Raw genomic sequence first — 24,243 nt, 5'->3', positions numbered from 1 at the left:
TCTGGGCCAGTAGGACAAAATTCCTGTGATCCTTCCTTCTTCCTCCTGTCCATCTTACTTCTTCTACTAATGAAACTGTCCTTTCAGAGTGGAATTGAAGAGCAGCTTGCATAATGGAAATGTCTTAACTGGACTGCAGTACTCATCTGGGCTTTGAATTCATCCTACATCAGGCTCTGCTTCTGGACTGCTGCTGAAGTGCTCACTGTAAATTGCTGCTTTACTGACAGAAACAACAGATAAATAAAAAGTCTAAATATTCATTTACTTCTACAGCTGATGATGCAGGATTCTAAATGACCTTTAGAACACTTGCTCAGGAACCAATACTTTTTCTTGAAAATCTCCATTTTTGAAAGTAATCTCCAGTGACAGAAGGAAAAGATAAAAGCTAATGTTAAAGCACACAGTCAGAATAGCTTAGTGTTCTAATGCAAAGCATGTTCTTTACATGAAACACGGCTTTGTTGGATAAGTCTACTTTTAACTGAATGTGTGCATTTTAGGATTAGAAAGAGGTCAGAAGCAGTCTGAAAACAGCAATGGAAAATTATTTTTAATCACTTTTATTTGATAAACTCCGGTGCAAATAAAAACCTCAGTTTACAGAGTACTAGCTAATACTGCTCTGTAGCCGACCTATACAAAAATGTTCTAAAATTCAAATTCTGTCAGCTGTATGAAGTTTATAAATCCTTATATGGGGCTGATACTGTGTTCCACTTCTTGTTCATGTGACAAAGTAAAAGCAGATCTTTCCGACATCCAGCAGCTGCTTAGCCTTCTTGAAAGTAAGAGGACCACCAGCACAGAATCTGTAGTACAGCCTAGTTTGAAATGGCACAATAAATAGTTGCTGTGCATACAGACCAATGTAGTGTCAATGCATTAAAGATTTTCCTGGGGACCACTGCACACTTGGAAATGTTGATGCATATGGATTTACAACTCTTCGACACTGCTAGATAGCGTCACACTGTACCTGGCAAGGTATTACATAATTCTAAGAGAAGGAAAAATCAGATAAATAGTGACAAGAAACTAGACCATAATACTTCTTAGGAAGTCCAGGCACTTACACAGATATTACATAAGAAATGATGATCATCTTAACCTCCTCAGGAAACACAGGGACAGGATAGTCAAGGTTCTTATGCATTTTCTCTCAAAGAAGGTGTGGAAGGTTTCTGGTGTGGAGTTATTCAGCACAAGAAGATGAGAATCTGCCCTGATTTATTCATGAAGCATAAAAAATTACAGATATCATCAACACATGATTTTCACTTCTCATGAACTACCAAGTTTTCTCTAGTGTCTTAGCTGTTTTATCTCAAATAACTAGGTATATATACACATATCTGAAAAAAAATGTGGTTTTCTATCTTAGAATATTGCTAATCACCCTTGAAAGACTGCTATTTTATACCTTCCACCATGAGAAATGAGGCTGTACAACTTCTATTAGTGAATATCAAGAATTTATTTGCTACAGTAAAACCATATACTTCCTTTGGATCAAACTTAACTTCTTTTTTATTTTTACTAATAAGAAGTTACTACTTCTTAGTTACTTCTTAGTACTCCTTAGTTACTACTTCTTAGTAGTATTAATAACAAAGAAGTTGAGAATTTTGAGATATAAATATTTTCTTATACTAAGTTACCATATACCCATGATAAGAGAATAAGTCAGAAGAATTTTGTCTGAAGAACAGGATTAATCTGGAGTTGAGTACTGTAGGAGCACCAAATATTGTGAAATTGCCACTGTCTCCTGTGGGTGGAATTTGGCTGTGAAATACTCAGTGGGAGTATTAATTCATTGCACCAAGAAAAGTTAATCTGACTGGAAGAGCTCTCCTTCCCAGAATTACACATAGAGTTTGGAATTATGAGAACAACAAGGGTTTTTTAGTCTTTTTTCCCTCTTGATGATAAGCGGAAGGAAGAAAGGACACAAAACTTGCAAAACTCCCAATTTCAACTGAGTAAAAATGTGTATGATCAGAAAGCTAGCTCCCATTCTGTCATACTGAACAAGCTGAATGCTGCTAAGGGTCTACTTGGTACAGGTTTTGCACAGACAAGAGTAGAAAAGTCTCTTGTGTTTATATATGATACAGCAGCTTTTAAAGCTAGATTCCATCACAACTGCTTTCCATTACCATTCAAGACTGTACTCAGATCTCTAGCTCTGACTCCTCATAATGGTTCAGTTACACAAGTCATTTGCACAGCCCTTCTCCTCTCCCATCCTTTACCAGCAGTATGTTAAAAAGAAGTGTCCAGAAACAGACTCAACATAATGTTAGTGACAAATAGCAGATTTCTCAGCAGCTGTTCTGTGTGAATGTTGCATTTTAATTCCTTTGTTAGTATGAGCTGAGAATATGGAATGGCCTTTGCTCTGTACAACACTGCTTAGCAATAACTATAACCATTGGTGTATAATCAACATTGTTTTTTAACTTGAACAAAAACACACTATTACCCCAGTCACTCTGGTGAAAAGAACTCTATCCCAGCTGAAACTAACACTATATCCACCCCTAATTCCATAACATTTATGTCACACTTAGCTCTCAGCATTTCTACACATCCTAACTAATGATCATCACTTTTTTTTGATCTTTGATGTGTACAGACATGCATATTATCCTCTTTGTCTTTCAGCCACTCATGTAAATTATCCGTGGTGTTTGTTTAGTTCATAACTCTGGGCTCCATCTGTCATAACAGTCCTTCAGTGCAGGGAGAATGATTCAGTTGGGTTACTGCATGCAGAAGCTAGTTCTGGTTTCATTTAAATTCATTCTTCTTTATTCTGGGTAATTCTTATTGTACTGTACTGTGCTGTTCTTAAGAACACATGCAATGACTGTAATGATGATGTCATGTAGCACTATGTACTAATTTAACATCATAGGATTTAAATTATTGTCCTCATCCAGCAATTAAAATTATTTAATAATTATTTAATAAATTATTGTTCTCATCCAGCATCGAATCACCTTGAAGTACTTAATGGATCTCTCCGCCCTTCTGCATTACCCACCATGTGCACTCAAGTCCTTGAGCAAAAGCAACCCCACAGATAGGCCCTCTGGATATTTATAAGCACTGATAAAATCCCCATTCAGTATTCTCAAGGCTAACAAGCCCCAGGTTCTCTATGACTGTTGGGTGAAACAGGAATAGTACCTAGGTTTTTTCACCTCTGGCTCTCCTAAGGTTTTTTCACCTCTGGCTCTCTCTCTCTCACCAAGTGCAGGCCTCAGCTCTCAGTGGTGTCTTTGATTATAACCAGGAAAAGAAAGTGCAAAGGGCAGATAACAGAGGGGAATCCTCTGTGCTTCATGTTATCCAAAGGTTTTGCATGAGAGAGAGCCACTACATGCACAGAGGAACAGAATGCCATGCTTTTGGCTGATGCTGTAGTTGAGGACGGTGTAAATTTATGCTAAGAAGTGAGAGACATGAGACACCATGGTGACTACATTCAAGGCGAAATTAAACCTCACTCCACTAGAAACATTACATCAGCTTTTTTTTACTGACAGAAGATTAATGAATGGCTTGCACATTGATGAACACTCAAGACCACAGTGTCTGCCAATTGATTTCCTGTACTTTTCAATTCTAAGTAACATGAATGACATCCTCTCTGTGACTTTTACTGGTTGCGTGGCCAAGAAGAAACCTTGTTGGTTTTCTTGTTTAGAAGCAGCACAGCTAAATTAGCCTTGAGATCAAGGAGAAAAATCTTGAGTGAAATGGGCATTCTTTTTTCCCTTCTTAAAGATGCCAGAAGTTTGATTCCAATTAGGGAACATCCAGCCATTGATCTATGTTGCTTTTATTTTGACTGGTCTTCAGAGCCTTTGCTGTGAAGTAGTCATCCACAGACAGTCCAAATAATGGTTGAAGTATTCAGGCCCCCAGTAAATGTGTCAGAACTTATTTACAGTTTCATATACAAACATTCATGTTGCTTTTGCAACAATAGCTTATGGACTTATCACAGGCTTGCGTTAACAAAACTAACTTGGAACATTCTGTGAGTAATAAGTGAAGGGACCTATGCATTACACAAGCAGTAGACTGAAAACTTGTTGCACTCACTGTGGAATGAGCACTGTTGGTATACATTGCACACTGAGTTTGCAAAGATAATGGGCTCAAATCTATCTGTAGCAGAAGGTAGCTGTGTATAATGACAGAAAAAAGTGTGTGATAGTACCTTCCATTTTCCATTTTGTTTCATGCCTATTTCAAAGACGTATTAAAAGTAACGGTTATGCCAAATATTCAGATAATTATATTAAAGTGGGAATTCAGATTTTTATTGTAGCACAGCATACACTTCTAAAACGAGGATTTAATGAAAAACATTAACTCTGTGAAGAAGGTCAGCTGGACATAACAGCATTTAACAGCGAGCCTATGAAAACCAGAATTTCCAGAGTAAGACAACTATACCAAACATAAAATCACGGAATCATCAGTGTTGGAAAAGACCTTACAGATCATCTAGTCCAGCCATCAAGCAGATCTACTGAGTACATCACTAAACGATGTCCCTTAGTGCATGTCCACACACCTGTTAAATATCTGCAGCACTAAGCTGTCCACATCCCACCTTCTCTCTGCCCCCACAGTCTCTCTGGGCAACTGGTGACAGTGCTCAGTCACCTGCCCAGCACAAATGTGCTTCCTGACATTCAGATGGAACTTCTTGTTTTCCAGTTTGTGCCAACTGTCACTTCTGCCGTCCCTGTGTACCACTGAAAAAAAAAAAAACCTGGCTCCATCCTCTTTGCATCCTTCCTTCTGATGTTTGTTAAAACTGATGAGACACCACATTCAGCCTGATAGACTCTAGGCTGAATAGTCACAGCTCTCTCAGCCTCTCCTCAGAGGAGAGGTGTTGCAGTCCACTGATCATCTAGATGGCCCTGCATTTGACTCTTTCACTTACGTGTAGGTCTCTCCTGTGCCGAAGGCCCCAGAACTGAACATAATCCTCCAAATGTGCCTTCAGCAATGATGAAGAGAGGGGAAGGATTGTCTCACTTGATATTTTGAGTAATGCAGTCATATCGTGCATACAAAAAAGTATTCAAACCGGATCTCCCAGGCTATGTCTTCCAACCACACAGAAACTAATGGGATTATGTCAGCAGAGGATCTATCTACTCTTAGAATGCATTTATCTCTTCACAGCTTATACAGTGGCTATAGTTTTTTTTATTTTTTATTTTTATTTTTTTGTCATCTCAGAGTACCTGTGTGGGAATTCTGTTTCCTAAAGGTGTTTTGAAATCAATATACTTTTTTCATGTTCTAAACAGAAAACAGTGAAAAACAGTTCATGTAAAATTACAGTATTTCAGACCTCTCACAAAAGAGGAACAAATTAAACAGCATCAAAAAGTGAGGCCAGTAATTGCCCATAGGCAAACAGGAGCAGGCGTTCATGAGGGAAACATGGTGTAGGATTGGCTGTATCTGACTTTATTGCACGTTGACTGCACAGAAATGTCTGCCTGGGAAAAGAAGGTAGCATTTCTAAATGGATTTGGAAGTCTTAGGTGATTAGAAAGATCATCTACTTAAATAGATTTTCACGATGAGGCATAGCAAAAAATGTACATCTTTTCTTCCTTTCCTAGCAAACAGCATCTATTACTTATTCCCCTTGCTCTTATTTTCATTTATTTGCTAGAAGGAAATTTTAACCCTTCCATTGCCTGATATGCGTTCATCTCATAGCAGCTTATATGCTTACCAACCAGTCACAAACAAACTGGTGAAACTGTGCTCTACTACAGCTGCTTTGATTTCCACTGATGTACAAAAAAGCTGTGGCACTTGTCACTGGATTCATCTCACTGAGTTCAGTGGCACTTGTTTCACTGGCGTGCCTGAATTCAGCACTGGGGCTTTTACTGTTGCACCACAGAATGTCTGGTGCTCTCTCTGCCACTACAAGTATGCTCCCCCTTCTCTCTTCACATAGAATCATAGAATCACAAAGACTGGAAAAGATTGCCAATCCAGCTGTAAGTGCATGAAAGAGTAGCTCCTGCATGGGGCCTGGAAGATGCAGGGAGAACTCATCTGGAAAATGAGTTGAAATGGAAATAACTGCACCTTTAATGTATTTTTCTTTATGAAAACTCTTTTGTCAAATGCAAAGAGGCTTTTCTCATTAAGGAAAATGAAGAAATCATCTAAGTAGGTGCTTAAATGAATTAGCCATGCATTGAAATTCTCCCCTGATGCTTTCCTGAGCTGCAAGTTTCTCACTGTGTCTCCAAAAACAGCAGGGTGGGAGAAGCTGACACACTGGTCTTCCCCACCCAATTGTTTTGTAATTTCTATCTAGCCAGGTACCATTTACATCACTAGCCACTTACATCACAAGGGGAGTAATTTGAAAGTCATTGTCAAGACCATAATTTGTAATATACTTGTAATCACCTTCTGAATCACTGAATTACAGAATAACAGCGGTGGAAAGGAGCTCTGGCGGTCATCCAGCCCAACCACCTGCTGAAGCAGATTCCCTACAGCAGGTCTCACAGGAAAGTGTCCAGGTGAGCTCTGAGTATCTCCAGAGACGGAGACACCACAGCCTCTATGTGCAGCCTGTTCCACTGCTCTGTCACACTCACAGTGAATGTTTCTCCTCATGTTCAGATGGAACTTCCTATGCTCCAGTTTGAGTCCATTGCCCCTTGCACTGTCACTGCATCCCACTGAAAATAGCCTGGCCCCATACACTTGACAGCTGCTCTTTAGATTTTGACAAGCGTTGATAAAATCCCCATTCAGCATGCTCCGGGCTGAACAGTCCCAGATCTCTCAGCCTTTCTTCTCACAGGAGCTGCTCCAGGCCCCTAGCCATCCTTGTGGCCCTCTGCTGGACTCTCTTCAGCAGTTCCCTCTGTTGTGAACTGAGGTGTCCAGAAACGGGCATAGTACTACAGATATGGTTCCCAATTGCTAATCAGAGGCCTTACATCTTGAAGCATTTGTACTGTTACTCCCAAATGTTTATGCTATCTTGCATTTGTTAATATTTACCAGATAAATGTTTTCATACTTAAAAAAATCTACGATTACTTTGTTTTATATTCACTATTCAGAATACCTTTTTGAAGATATTCAAAGCGCAGATGAGAATTTACTGCTTAACGATGCTTTATGCAACAACTTCCATGCACTAATCATGAGTTATGATCAGATGTTTTCCCTCTCTTTAACAACCAAAGTGCAGCAATTTTTTTTTTTTTTTTTGGTGCAAATGACAAACATTTTATATATCGGTATTTACCATTTCTTTATGTAAAACTGACATAACTACAAACACATTTCTGTTAGAAGTGAGTTTATTGAAGAGTGAATCATTTTTCACTCTTTTTAGCAATCAGTCTTTGTAATACAGAATAGCAGAAAGATATACAACACTGTCATACCAGAGAGTTCCAACAAGTTGTTGATATCAGGCACTTCAACAGTTTCATCACTGCTTTTTCCTCACCGTTGTTTTGTTGCCCATGGCTGTAATGCAGATATTACTATAACTAAAGGATTCATCTCCTTACAGGGGATAAAGGAGAGAAAACAGAGAAATTGGAACCCTTCAGAGCATTTTTCACCAGAGAACCATCTTTTCTATTCTTTTCTCTCTTTTTCTTCCCCTCCCCCTCATAAGAAATATTTCAGTGCAGTGTTTGGGTTGATAGTCTTATTTAAATAGCTCACTTCAAAATTTACTTCTGCCATTCTGCACCAAATTTCTACTGGTTTTCAGCTATCTAGTAAAAGAACAACTGCACAGGAAAAAAATCGTTCCAAGGAATTAATATAAAATACATTTTTTAATCATCTATTCCTTTGCACTTTAGTGTAGACCAGGAATGCTACTTAAATGAAAATTAAATGCTCAAAGTTGGATTAAAGGGTTTATTAATATTTTATGCTGACCATTCTAAGTTCAATTTTCATTGTATCTTCCATAAAGAAGTTTATTCTCCTCAGTATGTTCCTAATTTTGCCATTAAAATTCATAGGTGAGGCTTTAAATATAAGAAAACTAATTAAAATTTTAATACTTTGACTTGATTATCTTAGTACTGCCTGCTATTAAATTTTAGCTTTGAGCCAGGAGAAACAGTGTTTCTTAAATATCATGTCCTTTATCTTCCTTGTTTTCCAGGAGGTACACCCTCCTATATTGCACTAGGACTTAAGTTTATTGTTATTAAAGTGTTTTTTTATAATTACTACTATTCTGTAGATGCAAAATGAAGCTTATCTCCCTAAGGGAGGGCTGTAATGTGAGTAAATGCAATTAGTTCAAAAAATGAAGTTGATACCAACTTCACAAAAGTACTGATGCATGTTTTGATGGATTCAGAATAGAAAAGTAAGGCACTTGAATCGTGGAAATTGGCACCTAAGTGGTAACACTGTGATCTGCAGGTCATGTTATTCAAAAGAATACAGGAAACATTCATGTCTTTCTAAATTCATGGGTTATTATCTGTGTATTCAGGACCACTCGGATAAAACAACCCAAATTAGTTTCCCATGTGCTTCTTTTATACAGTAAATCTGAAGTGCTTTCAAATTAGATAAACAAGGCATAGGAAGATAAACAAGAAGCATTTCATTTGCATCCTACTGACAAGAAACAAAGATTTAAAGACAGCAAATGATTTACACCAGCCTACCCTGGGTATCTGTCGCATGATCAGAAACTGCACAAAATCACAACAGTTCTACCCCAAACCCTTAAGCATAAACTACAATTTTTTTCCCCTCTTATTTATTAATCCTTTAGCTTCTACTGTAAGTGTTAGAGTCCCTTCTCCAGAGGGTTTGTAAACATACCATATTATCAGCTGTTATAAATGTCCCATCTAATCAGATTTTAGAAGATTGCTAGAGCTGCTGAAAAAGATGTAACTAAGCTGTTATTGAGAACTTCGTTTGAACAACTTCTTAGTATTGCTTTAGAATCTTTCTTTGTGAAACCAGTGGCCCACGAAAACGGATTTATTTTTGCAAAACCATGGACAATACATATGTTAGTATATAACATGCAATCAATGAATAATAAGAGGTAATTCATTCAAGGATTTGATAGGAAATGGCTTAAGATAGCATCCAAGAATGGTCTGTTTCATAGCTATGTAGAAGAAAACAAATCTAATGAGCGGTGCAGCCACTCCTTGTTATTTCTGCTTAACAAACTGTGATTGTTAAATACAATTTGCCCTTTAAGCTACAAAGTATAATTCATTTAACATAATTAGCTTAGAAATGTTTTTAAGAAAAACCTACAAACCTGGTGTTATGGTTTCATGATTTTTTTATTTTAATATAACAAAAATCATAAAACCATAACACCCGGAAAACTAAATAGGCATTTTCATGCATTCTAAAGGTTTCTGAACCATCAGTCATTGGACTGTTTTCAATATATTCTTAAAACACTGGAAAATGTCAACCAAATGAAAACAAAACACAACAAAACAAACAAAAAAAACAAACAAAAAAACCCATACACTTGCTATAAATATATATACATATGAAATACATATCGGAATGTTTCCTTCTGTCTTACCAGTAAATATCAGTATTGTTGATAACCATATCAATATTGTTGATAACCAACACAAAAGAAGGGTTGTCATTAAAGTATCAGAAGATGTACCTAATTCAACAAAAGAAAATGTCTGTAGGAAGATGCTTGCAGCTGCATGTAGATCGCTGAGTTTTTCATGGGCAGCAGTACATTCATATCAGCTTTTGGTATTTTCACATTCCTAAAAGCAGCATTTAAAAAGTATTTTATTGTTTTAACTTTCATATATGTTGTATTTATATGCATTGTCATTTGTGGAAAAACAAAACAACAGAATATTTCCTCTCTCCTTTTTTACACACTGGAACAGAGATACTGATCTTGTTGCCTTAGGAAACAATGTAAAAACAGTTGGCTGCAAGATGCAGCTTGTGATGCTATTTAGACAAAACAAATCATAAATAAGGAACACAGCTTTCCAAAGCCTCACTGCTAAGCCTGGCAAGAATCAGTTTGTTGTCTTTGTCATTTGTCCCCACATAGTGGGAAACTGCAGGTGAGCTATCACATCATCTGAGTATTCATAAGGCTGTGGTGACAGATGGGATTAACCTGTGGTGCTGCTGGAAGTGTTCACCATGCCACTCTCAGTACTTTGCCAGTAGGTTTGACCAACCTCCAGTTGGCTGGAGGTATGCAAATGTGACTCCAGTCTACAAGAAGGGCAGGAAGGACAACGTGGGGAATTACAGGCCAAGGAGTCTGACCTCAGTAGAGAGGGCGGATATGGAGCAATCATACCAAGTGCCTTGTGTATTTGAAAAGCAAGTCCTACCTGATAAAACTGATCTCCTCCTGTGACAAGATGATCAGCTGAGTAGCTGAGGGAAAGGCTTCAAATATTTACTTCCTGGATTTTAGTAAAGCATTTTACTCCCATTTCCCACAGCATTCTTCTGAGGAAACTGGCTGCTCATGGCTTAAGCAGGTGCACAGTTCGCTGGATAAAACAACTGGATATCTGGACTGAGCTGTAGTAGTGAATGGAGCTCAATTCAGTTGGTGGACACCACTAGTGGCACGCCAGAGGGCTCAAAGAATAGGGTAACTTTTCTGTAACATTTTTATCAGTTGTCTGCATGAAGGCATTAAGCACACTCTTAGTAAAACTGCAGTCGATACACAGCCCAGTGTCAGAGCAGCACCCCTCCAGCAGGGCCCTGCACGTGGGCTGCTTGGGGAGAAAAGGTACAAAGAAGTAGGAAAGGGAAACGTGGTCTTTGTTTGCTTTCAGTTTTTGCTGCTCCAGTCTGTTATTAATTGGCCATAAATTACATTTATCTCCCTACAAGTGAGTCTTTTTTTTTTTTTTTTTTTTTTTTTTTTTGCCTCTGGTGGTTACTGGTGAGTGATTTCTCTGTCTTTATCTCAACCCATGAGCCTTTTTCCATTGTATTTGCTCTCCCTGCTCCGTTGAGGAGGGGAAGTGAGAGAGTGGTGTGATGAACCTAAACAACCTACTGATAGGAAACCACCACAGATATCAAATTGGGTGGGATTGCTGATTTTCTTAGGGTAAGAAGGCTTTGCAGAAGAATCCAGATAGGCTAGATCAATGAGCCAGCTTCAATCTCAAGATATTCAACAAGGCCAAGTGCTGGGTTGCACTTGGGTCACAAAAACCCTATGCAGAAGTATAGGCTTGAGAAAATGACTGGAAAGTTGCCTGGCAACAAAAACCTGGTTGTGCTGCTTGACAGCTGTCTGAACATGAACTAACAATGTGCTCAGGTAGCCAAGAAGCTTTACCCTTCAAAAACTAGCTAGAATGGTTATTTTCACAATCAGCCTGAATGAAGTAGTTTGTCCACCCACATCCATCATGCCATCATTCTGGAATACTTGGCCTTGAGTCTGGAGCACAACACATCTACTAAATATTCTGCAGACAGAACACCTACCATTATGGAATTAGAAATCCTAGGATCTTTTTCAAGTTGTACCACTAAAAATGAAATCCCACAATGCAAATGAGCCAAATTAATCACCTGCTGCCACTGAAAGAAAGAAGGCTTATTTATTCATCTTCTACTCTCTGACATGAAGAAAGGATTAAGTAAAATAATTAGGTCTGTTTAGCTGTTTGCAGACAATGCTTTATGAAGTAATCCTCAAATAATCTACAAGCAAGATGTACAATAGGAGATCACCAAATAATACAGAGTTTGAGTCAAGTGCCTCTTTGCAACTCTGCCAACTGATCAGAAAGCTTTACATGCAGGGATAAAAGGACAACATCAATTCTGCTAACCATAGAAAACAACAGTTTGCCACACAAAGATGTGTGAAGACTTGTTGTATTTTGTTTGTATTTTGTTGTACTGTTTAAATTCATAGAAGCTCAACTCTATAACAAAAGTTTGTAGTGTTTCTGCACATCACACAAAGTAAAAATGAAAATGCATGAATTCATGAAAGAGAAATATAATACCAGACTTTGAATGCATACTTCTATTCTCACCCAACTGAAACATCTTCATCCTCCCATTGGCATATACTTAGATAACTCTGTATCTAGTTTGTAGTCATCTGTCAGTATGTCAGCTCAAAAAAATCACTTCAAGATTGTACAAAGACTACCAGTAACTTGCCCTCCACAGATAATTTCAGCTACAGTATTGACAGATTTCTACTGAATGTCGTGATGCACTAATAAGTAGTATGTCACAGTTCCAAGTCTCCTGTGATTCAAGAATACAGAAGACATTGATTTTTTGGTTTGTTTGTTTGTTTGTATGGAAGTGGTGGTGCTTCTGTAGCATAATTAGTTGCTGAAATTAAAAAAAGAACATAACGCAGTAATGCTAGAAAATATCTCAAGGTGTAAAAATAATGACAATATTGAAGTTTCAAGGTTATACATAAGCTCTGGCTTACTGATTTCACTGTAGTCATTGCTGCAGATGTAGACGTGTACTCAATATCCTTTCTCTGCATAATTATTCATCTGAACGGACCACTAATTTCATCCATATATACACAAAAGTGTTCAGTTTGCTATGTAAACAGATCACTGTATAAGCAAGACAAGCAATTGTCCTCAAACTCTGGTCTTCAGCACGATCACTAAAACTGTTGAACTAATTTTGTCTTAATTTCTGACATTGATAAAAAGGAATTTGAAATTATATGCATAAAAACACTTTCTTAATAGGAGATAAACTGGAAGCAGACACGACAAGATTTTAAAACTAGTATTATATCTCTCTAAAAACAAAAAAAATCCATCAAAGTAAAAAAGCATTTTTGTTTGGATTGACAAATTAGATGAGGTGTTCTCTAGAGAGAAAGAAAAAATAAGACAAGTATTATTCTGCACTCTCACTTTGCTTCAAAGTGCAAATACATAAGACATAAAGAAAAAGGAACAGCTAATGAAGAAACAATTGTAAGAAGGCTAAAGGGATGTTACATCCCCTACATTTGAAGAAATTAACAAACATTCATTCTGTATGAAGTTGAATAAAAACAAAGGTTGTATGTGGCTTGCAGTGAATGAATACGCAGACACTTTATAGCAGTGAAGACTGTCAAGGGAACTGTAATGTTGCTGTCAAAATAAAATTAATCATCTGTGAGCAAGATTTTACTGCATGATGGCAAATGAATAAATCTTATTGGGCTACATTTTGCAAAATAAGAAGGATTTCACTTAGGAGGAATGCACGTTTTCATTCTAGCAAGTATATAGGAGTTTTAATCTTCAGCTTGACAAAATAGCCCTAAACAATGTTATTTTCTCAATTTGTACTGCACAACAATTTATCAGTATACAGAACAGATAAGATAAAGACAAGATTGAGCAGAAATAGAACCTTAAGAACTATATTTGATCATTTATCTTTTAAAATAATTGCTTTATGAGAAAAGCAATTTCAATAAAATGGAGTATTACAGAAAAGTTACGGGGTTTCTAATAAATATAAGAGTTTTAAAAGGTATAAAGCACAACAAAGTGGATTTGGTGACTACAACTTTTTTATTTCTATATAAACCTGGGAGACATGTTTGAATTAGAATATCCACCTCATCAGGTAAATGCGTGTTGCCCTACATCACTGCAGCTGGTTTTGTGTCCTGCAGTGAATTCCTTAGTACATAATCCCAATTGCCTTTTACTATCACAAATTTCCGGATTTGTCTCCTGTGTGTTTAATGCTGACATGCAAATCTATTAGTTACAGTTAATCAAGATAGTGAAAGGCTTTCTTCTCATAATTAAAAATTAAGAAGTAAAAATTGTAATTAATTACAAATGTAATGCATCTAAAATCTATAGAAATTGAGGGGGCTAACCATAACTCTGTTACTTCTGTTTCATGCTGTAATGGCTATAAGACCAGTGTTGATAAATTCAGAACCGTATGAACTACTAAAAATATCTCCTAACTAGAAATAACATCATTGCAGAGCTCATTTAGAGCTCTATTTGCTATTTTGTATGTTAAGAAACAGTTGTGATTTGAAAAACTTTACTTCAGCTACAAACCTTTATCACAAATAAAATTGTGTCAAAAAGGACAGTTGCTAACAAGGTTGTCTGCAATTAACTTTATATGTGATAAAGGAGGGAAAAATGCTTTTACACATTCAGCAAGGCTACACAATGAATAAAAACAAAAGGAAAATCATTATTTCTTCTACAAAAATACTTTGCAGTTTAATAATTAATCAATTGATAACACCCACTGAGATCATTTTGAAAGAATACTAAATAATGAGAACACAGAAATACTCAGACAGAACCATTCTGAAAACAGGTATAATTTATTCCTGCAGAAAGAAGAATGCACAGGAACACTCAAGAAGATAAAAAGCAGAACAGGCCTTGGCTATGTACAATGTCAAAAGAAGATGCACAGAAGACTGGTGAAGAAAGTGTCAAATATCTTACAAATTTTACATCCCTCAAGTGGGAAAGATGAGGAATGAGTGGGGTGAATTGCAATGTCTGTTTTTAAACATATTTCAAGTACCAAAAGGAACATGAATTATCAGTCAAGACAGGGAATCAGGCTATCCAAGAATCAGTAAAAATATTCCCAGTGAAACTGCTGCATTTTCAAATAAATGAATAATTTGAACCTTGACAGTCAGCATCTTCCAAGCTCCATGCACTCCTGTTGAAAAAAATCACAGAAAGGTTGTAATTGGTTATTACTGGAGGAAAGACTGTTAGAAGTCCACACATTTGAACTTAGAAAGATAGACAAATGTAATGGAATTACAAATCCACCTTAGCTAGCTGTAAGTAAAAAAGAAAAGTATTAAGCAATGGCCGTATCAAAAGTAAATTAGACAGGAGTAAAAAGAAAAGAAACAAAAAATGAGTAAATGATGAGACATATTTGAACTCAAAACTGAGCTCTTTTAAAGGTGATTGAAGTAAGAGACAAAACAGTTACCTTGGACTGTGTGATTCACTTATCACCACTGCTGTAGGTGGAAGCCATGACTACAGTGGAATTTAGGAACATAATAATGCAGGCCTGACCAGCTTGAATTTGGTGTGAATGTTGGCAGGTACAAATACTCTAACAACAGAGGTGAGTACTACCCACCAGTTCTTTAGCAGAATAAAGGCAAGGTGTTTAGAGGCATGAGAGCATTAGCATTAGAGGCATGCTAAGGGATTTGATTTGCTAAAGGATTTGATTTAGTAGTTGGGTAGGGATAGTGATAGGAGGATGGTTGGACTAGATGATCTTGTAGGTCCTTTCCAACCTTATGAACCTATGAACCTATGAAGAGCTATAATAATCTTGCTGTACTGGAATGCCTTCTGCAGTAACTTATGATACTCAACTACTTGGTGGGTACAGAATTATAACATTGATTATGTTTCCAGAGTGAAAAACTGAGGAAATAAACTGCGCACTGACTTACTCAGTATGTGGAATGGTTGCTTGGTCAGCCATGAGGGAAAAAATCTTCAGGTACACAAGTGGCAGCATTTCATCACCAGCAAGTGCAATAAAGTCAGTTAATTGTGGGTTCTTGTTGCAAGAGGGTGAGAGCCTGCAAAAATATAAAGGTTCTGTATCACAAGATGGATCTTTCTGTGACAGCAAAAAGGAGATAATTAGCTGGAGATGGATAACGTTGACCATGGACAAGATAATAGTGGAGTTCAAAGAGGAGAGCAGCTTGGACTGCACCTGGAAGTTGTGGCCAATGAAAGTTAATGGGTTGTGGAAGCTACTTACTGTAAGAAAGGATTTGTCATTTTGGGCTTGACTGTAGAAATTTACTTTTTATCTTGGAAAAAAAGACGCATATTGTATAATCTGAAGAAATATTATTTAATCATGTCTGAAATTAATCGCTTTTTGGATATTTGTTTTATTGATGGGAGACTTCAAGAAGAGTACCTATGAATTGGCAGGCAGCCAACAAAACAAAAACAAACAAAAACAAAACCCTTGAAATATACTAAGAATAAATTTTTGCTCATTAATTTGTGATAATTGACAATAAATTTTGATCTCAGCTATTGGAGATCTTTTCACTAGATACATCATCTTTAGAGAATACAGGGAATTCACCCCACCTAATTTTATTATGAACAGTGCCTACTATTAGTCTGTACTTTGAGTCCTCCCCAGTCAATGGTGTGGGGAGGGCACCACACTAAGATCATCATCTGATAATAATTGTACAATCAAAGAATCATAGAATAGTTTAGATTGGAAAGGCCCTCCAAGACCATTTAGTTCCTACCCCCTGCTGTAGGCTGGGTTGTCAACCACCAAATCAGGCACCTAAAATAAAACAGGTACCTAAGACAGATTAAACAGTATCATGCCCTTCTGCCTTTTTCTCCTTCACCTGCCTCTCCATCCTTTTACAATGGTTCCTAGACATACAGTTCAGAGACAAGACCTATAACTGAATTGCACCGAAGTGAAACAATTCTACCTGCCACTAACTGACACTCATACTACCCTGCTCTGTAAATGAGGGTATTCCATGACATCTTGCCTCCTTAAAGCAACAGTTTCAATTAAGTGATGTTTCTTCTCTATAACTACCCCAAAATTCATACCTTATGCTCAGAACACTTTGTTTGGACTGTCCTCCCCTTCTTCAACGTTTGCTATAAAAACAGTAAGCTGTCCTGTGGATTTCTTTTTCATGGACTTTTAAAAAATGTACAGTGATGGGAGGCTAGATCATACCTTGCCCCTTGATTGCTATATCTGATGATCACTTCATGTTCATAGGCTGAAAGCACTACTGCTGAAAACAATCCAAATTGCAGAGAGAGAAAGCTGAAGCTAATAGGTCAGCATTAAAAAAATTACTTAATAATTATTAAGAGGAATGAATTCTGGAATGCTCAAATCTCTACCTTTGTGTGGGTCACTTGGATTGAATTCTAAGATAATTATTCAGCTTTCTTAACAATGTTTTTCCTCACAGTTTCTAATCATCCTTACTGTCAATCTTCCATAAGTCTATAAAATACTCTTTTATTCCATTCCAAACTGGACTCCTGTAGACTTTCTTCCTAGATGGAGTAAATAAAAGTGATCATGCAAACGCAAGTGTTCTGACTTTCTGAATAGAACACCAGAAAAAAATTTAGAAGGAAAACAAGTTTGTTTGCTTCAGGCTTCAAAATCCTCTGGCGCACAATAAGATATGCAACAGGAGATGTTACAAATGAAGGATTTAAGCTGAAACAAAGATATCTTTTTGTGTGTTTATTTTCTGTCTTGACAGATATACTCTAGCTTAACATGTTTTCATTGTTTTCACAAGAAAAACTAATTTTGCAATGATGAGAATTAATGAATTTCCTGCCAATATCGAATGAGTCCTACTAAAATTATACTTGTAAGGTAAACTTCTATGTACAAGCTCTTCCTGGCTTCAGTAAAAATTGCTCCAAGTAGTGAATTACTGCAAAATCAATAAAGCAACATTAGTGATATTCTTATATGAAAGCAATATCAACAGTCAAGATGAAAACAGATTAATTAAAGAAGCATATAAAACAATGTGTGCATTCACAATCTGGAAGTTTAAACTTGAATTATATAGTTATGACTTTTTTTGCCTACCTGGTTGCTTAGTTTGTACTGTGAAAGTAAAAGTTGGCTTTAAGTTGAAAAATATTTTGCTGAATCATATTTAATCTAAATGATGTCATGCTTCACAGTGGCTTTACAAAAATAAATTGTCATTGTGATTATGAATCATCTACTAAACATATGTCCTAAATATGCAAGACAGATAGAATATCTCCTTGTTAAAATTCTATCTTCCTACATGCTTCAGAGACATACCTGGATGACAGCATGGAAAAAAAAAAAGACAAAATGATTTTTCTCTATGTTTTGTCAGGGATATTTTCTTAAAAAATGTAGCTGCCAGTTCTGTGAATTTTCATTTGATGTTTTCAAAAAGTCCTTCATTCAGAAGGCCCGTTGGTATGTGTTTAAAGTTCTGGGTTGTTTTTTGGTTTTGTTTCTGTTTTTACTGCAGTGATATGAACTTAACAGATGGGCTCTAGTGGCGTAGAAACTATAATTTCTACATGAAGGAGATTCATCTACAATAGGTATTAGTGTTTAGTCAGATGAACAGGCTGATTATGTAATGTAGACAGATGAGAACTTTGTGAGATTTAAATATGAAAAAAGGAAGCAGGAAAAAAGGGTAAAAAAAATGTAAACTTGAGAATGGTCTAACTGCGGAACAATGTACTGAAATCTAAATGAGTACACCCTACTGAAACTTAACTGGTTTTTAATATTTTATAGCATTGCATTTTTCCAGTCCTGATTCAGCAGATGTTTCTGCTGCTTGGCAGAAAGAATGGACAACCAGGAGAATCCAGAATCTGGTTTAATATGATAGGATTTATAGAAAGGACCAAATGCAAAAAGTGTGAAAAAAAATAAATAAAAGGAATATATATTTTTATATAGTTAATTTAATAACTGCTTGCTTAATGTTGATGCCCACACTCAACTTGGTGGTAAACCCATTATTCCTTGAGTCTCAGCAAAAGTTCCCCATTCATCCAGGTGGGTCTTCCCCACCACCATCATACGGCACATGGGGACAGCCCACTCCTGTGCCATTAAAATCTCTATCTTGAGGAATGTCTAGCCTTCCTGGACCCCTTTGCCCTTCAAGACTGTCCCAAGCCTAGGGACTCTCCAGACCAATGTCCTTAAACAGTCCAAAGTCTGCCCTCCAGAAGTCCATGGTAGTGGTTCTGTTGACCGCTCTCCTGACCTCACCAAGAACTGATCTAGAACTGTCATTCTGGGGTTGCTATGCCCAGTGCAGCTTACAACCACCATGTCTTCTGCCAGAACTTCTCTGTTTGTAAGCAATAGGTTAGTGGGTCTTTGGTAGGCTCTCTTACCAGCAGTGTCAGGAAATTATCTTCCATGCTCTCCAGGGATCTCCTAGACTTCTTCATTATGTATTTCCAGCAAACATCTGATAATTTGAAGTTCCCCACAAAAACGGGGGATATGGAATGATACTATCAAGCTACTTATAACATAAATAACAGTAACTAAATGTTTGAGTTTGCTCTGACCAAGTGTCATGGTTTTATGATTTTTGGTACTGGTATTCCACATCATAACATCATGTAGTGCATTTAGAGTTAAAGAGTTAATGCTCCAGCTCCGTGGATCATCGATAGTTATGGGTATACCTGTCTCAGAAGAGAAGAAGAACTCCATTCCCCAGAGGACTTTGCGATGCTTTGCGTTCTTACGTGTTTACGCTCAGAGGGAAAGATAAAAACTGTCTGCGGTCACGGGACACTCTCTTTCCTTTGGGATGGACTCAGCAGTGGGTGCTCGCTGCCGTCCGCCTTCAGCGTTAGCGTAAGGCCTTCGGTTTATCGGACACTCTCTCTTGCTCATTTTATTTGATTTAATAGCTTTAATTCCAATTATATTGTATTATATTGTGGTATTTTGCTTTCCGATATCTTATTTAGTAAATTAGCTTTCCTCCTCAGATTGTTGCCGCTGTTTTGTTCCTAGGCCCATCTCCCTTTTCCCTTTCCCCCTTCCCCTTTCCTGGGCCATGGGTCCGTGGGTTTCCTGCACCAATCGTCACGGAACTGGGCTGAACCTGCCCGTAAACCGTTGACACCAAGAGAGATTAAACAAATAAATGCCTCTCTGAACATCAATTCTTTGTTAACAAATATATCCTTCTCCCTCTAATTATGATGAGATTAATGTGAGATTGAACCAAACATACATGCTTTGAATAATATTACTAAAATGGTAACCTGCTCTTCTGGTCTAAGGAAGACATGAATCATACTGTCACCTGATTGATAGAACTTACCAAACTCCTACTGGAGACAATATTTTGTGTGGACAGAATACTACAATAGGCATAATCAGTGAGACGGACTGAATTGAGAAGTAATGGGGACATGTGGAAAGTAGGAAGCAGGGAAGAAATCTTCCCAGAGCTCTTCCATATTTTTTCTCTGGAGGCAGATGGAAAGTCTCAGACTATATACCCTATCACTGGGAATGGCAAGAGCCTTTAATCCAAGCAGGAAACAGAGAAATAACCTTTGAAAAGCCACCTACAGACAGAGCCAAATCACTGTTGTTTAAAAGACTCAAAATAAATCCTGTGAAATGAAGAGGTATTAGTCTAAAAAGTTACTTTGAAACAATGAACTGGCAATTATGAAAGGATCTTTCCATCTAACTTCCACTTTCTTTTGTTGCTTTATTAAACGAATATAGGTGTATAAATCATGCTCTTTTAAATTCCACTGAAAGCTGGGAGTGCTTTGCCTAAGTAATACCACATAAATCAGATGGTATTTTCAGGACATGGTCAGTGAATAGAGAAAAGATTTAGTGAAAATAAAATTAGGAGAAGAATGTAAAGAAGGTTTCAAGAAGCATGATGTCTAATGGCAAACATAAGTGTTGTAAAACACCGCTATTACTAGAATTTACTGCTAAACTGAAGACAGCATTTTAATATATCTATAAACACGCTCTCAAATTCCACTCCGTAAGTTGTTGCTTAAACTAAAGATCCCACAGATATCAAAACTTCCCACTAACATCTTTTACTTTCCCTTCACAAGTGACAATGTATTAGATGCCAGACACATGTGACCAGGTATTGAAGGAGGCGAGAAAATAAGAAAATTAACTTGTATGGGGAAAGCTGTAGTCATATGCTATTTTTTGTTTGTTTGTTTAGGTGGGGATGACTCACTATCACAACACAGAGAAACATCATGAAATATAGAGAAAAATAAGAGCAGAAGAATCAGGTCCTTTCTACAGACTTCTTGGGCAATCTTGGAAAAAGTCGATTTAATAAAATACTGTTTGTTTCTCAGTTGTTTTAATTAAATCTCCTCACTGACCTGATTTTAAAAGGTGATAAACATTAACCAGGATGGCGATAGATGGTATAAGGAACTTACAGAATTTCTGTCACTGAAGATAGCCATTATAAGCTGAAGCAAATGCCTGCAGGGAGAAAGTAGGTATCATTAGCCCTTCTTTGGAGCAGAAAAGTTGCTTTCAATGCCCAAGAATATTTTATCAAATTTATTTAAGTAGCATGACCTTAAAAAGTACATTTACATATATATATATATATATATGCTTTGGAAATTACAGATTTTTTTTTCTCTGCCATGTAAAGTAACACTTAATACAGAATCTGTGATTGGAATGGAGAATGATTTTTTTTTAAACTTTCTCACAATATGTTCATAAATAGAATGAACGGTTTCATGAGGTAAGAAGCAATAAAACACAATGTACACAACAAATAAAAAATGAATACACTTTCAGGGCAATTTCCAAATATATAAATGCCATTTTTGAGAAATTCTTTTAACATATTTTCTACAAGTGCTGAATTTTAAGTGCAAAGTTAATAAGATACTATTTTAGGGCATTTTAGGTATGGGTAATGCGAAATGATATTTCCTCAGCAGAGTTATTAAATTTACCTGCTTAAGATACTTCAAAGAAAACTGACACATGGGATCTGTCTCTGACAGACTTATAACTAAGTCAAACTAGTTTTGCTGCAGATAGGATGAACAGGACCAGGGGATACTTTCATCCTTAGACACTATGCTCTTCTAATATAGAATAATAAACTTAACAGAACTGCGTAGCATTTTGTGACTTCAGAGCCACTCAGTTAATCCTAAGAAAAGGGTGTAGTACTCTACTACATGAAGACCATGAAGGTTAAGACTGCCTTTCTGATTAAAAATTCTGATGGTGATAAAGCATATAATATATATATGTATATATATTTTTTTTTAAATAATCAGTGAATGCTACTCAAGCAAAGCAACACGGCCTCTGTTCTCAGAGTGGCAAGGGCTGCCCAGAGAGGTTGTGAAGATTTCCATGTGGACCTGCATTCTGAGAGTGTAAGGCTATTTCCTGTGCTGTTATGTCAGAACACAAGCTGAAATACATGAAGTTCTCTCTGAACACCAGGAAACACTTCTATGCTGAGCAGGTGATGAAGTACGGGCATAGGTTGCTAGTTACTTGTCATTTGCATCTCATGCTGTTTCGCAGGGTTCAAACTCAGCCAGATTGGATGTTAGATGATTGGATGAAAGTTCTCAGCCCCTCTCTGCTGCAAAAGCATTGGATCTACTAAAATTAGCCAATCCGTAGAGGTACCAGACACTTCAGTCTGATGCCAGAAGTCATAAACTTCTAGCCTTTGCTATAATGAGTTTATTTCCCAGCCAATAAGCACAGGCTTCATCTGCACCTAATTTGTAATACTTTAGGCTCAGTCTCTCGAAGCTGCAGCATCTTGAAGAAGACCTGATCTCATCGTCTCTGATTGCTACATGGTCTGGCAACTCGCTCCCACAGCCCTTTTAGTTGGCAGTGCAGTTTCTCAACAAGGGCACATCTATTGCAGTACGGAAAGTCATCTCCCACTGCACTGCCTTAGCAAGAAGCCTAGGGCACTTCCAGAAGAGCTGCATCCTCCCTTCAGAACTGCAAATAGATCAGTGACTCTGATGATACAGGGACAGTTGCTCCAACAGCTGCTGAGGATTGTGCCCTTGTGGCACATCAGCAGAATTGCTGTGGATGTGTCAGCTGCTTACATCCTTTCACTGCAACCTGCTTTACAAACTGCTGTGTTTCTTGGCAGCCTCTCAGCTGTGCCTCTGACAGCTCTCAAGCATCATTCGTAAAAAGCACGTGCATGGGAACTGCTGAATCACGGCCTGAACCACTGACTGGTCACCTGAGGTGAGCACCAAGTGAGCCACAGGTGAAGGTGATATACCTGTGTGATTGGAAGGAGTGGAGCCTGGCTCCACCTCTCCCAAACCTCATTTAAGGGCTGACCACCACCAGGGGAGGGTCTCTTCTTGGAGATCCCTCCCAATTGGAGTCCACAGTGAGCCTTTATCATTCCTTATCAGAACAAAGGTGAACAATCTTCTTTTCCTTACTATTTGTGTACCATCAGACCTACTTAAATATACCATCTTCTATCCTATTTTTTGAGTACCATCCTTTGGAATTATTTGCCTTACAGCACATAAGCTGAACAATACCCTGACAAGCATCACCTCCCTGAATATATCCTTCATATGTATAGGAAACTATGTCAGTCCTGACAAAAAAAACAAAACAAAACAAAACAAAACACACCATTAACAGTAAAATGAAACCAATGAAACAACTCTTTAAAATTAATAATATACCGCATTAACCGCCACCCATAGCAATGACATATGAACAACTTATTGCAACTCTCCTTATTGTTAGAAATTAAGAAAGTATAGGCAATATTTGAGCATAAACAAGCTGTTATGTTTTCCTGTATAATTAACTTCAATGAGTAAATTTCATGATGAAAATGGTTTTCCACTCTATCTTTATTTTCTGCATAAAATAATTTCATTTACTAAACAGGAAATGAGAAAATGCCAGCTCTGCTATTCATTTTTAAAGCTTCCTAATCAAATATAAATAAGATGGTTGAATTAGAACATTTTGCACATTTCCAAAAAAGCAGAAGTTGTGGTTTTGAAATTTTAGTATATTTCAGGCATTTCGCTTTCATTTATATTGACAAATTCTTTTTCTATGACATTAGATATATAGAATGCCTGAAGAAGGTGGCCAACGCCAAACTGTGACGTAGCTCCATCCTAGTTACTGAATTTGCAGCCTCGGTCTTTAGGACAAATTGCACATTTCTATTAAATTATTGGCAATTACAAAATACAAATTTCTGAGTACACAAATGAAACCTTTCTGATTCTCTGCTCATGAGACTATATCCATATATAATGACTGCTGTATAAAGAAAAACCTGTGACAAATTATAGATCTTCTGGACTGTTCGAAGAATATTTATTTTAATTCCAGCAGTAATTTGGTAGGAAGTGTCTTTCTTCTGTACTTCTATTGCTACAAAACCTGCTAGGTAGGTAAGCATTGGAATTTTTCAATTATCACAAGTTTAATGGCACCATCTTTCGGGACTTCCAGTGTGCAGTGCCTAGCATTTCACCACGCATACTGAAATCTTGTCTGGGAAGGAAGTTA

The sequence above is a fragment of the Cyrtonyx montezumae genome, unplaced genomic scaffold, assembly GCF_038088225.1.
Source record: "Cyrtonyx montezumae isolate F1298 unplaced genomic scaffold, pur_monq_1.0 scaffold_30, whole genome shotgun sequence".
NCBI lineage: Eukaryota > Metazoa > Chordata > Aves > Galliformes > Odontophoridae > Cyrtonyx > Cyrtonyx montezumae.
Note: the sequence above shows the minus strand (reverse complement) of the source record.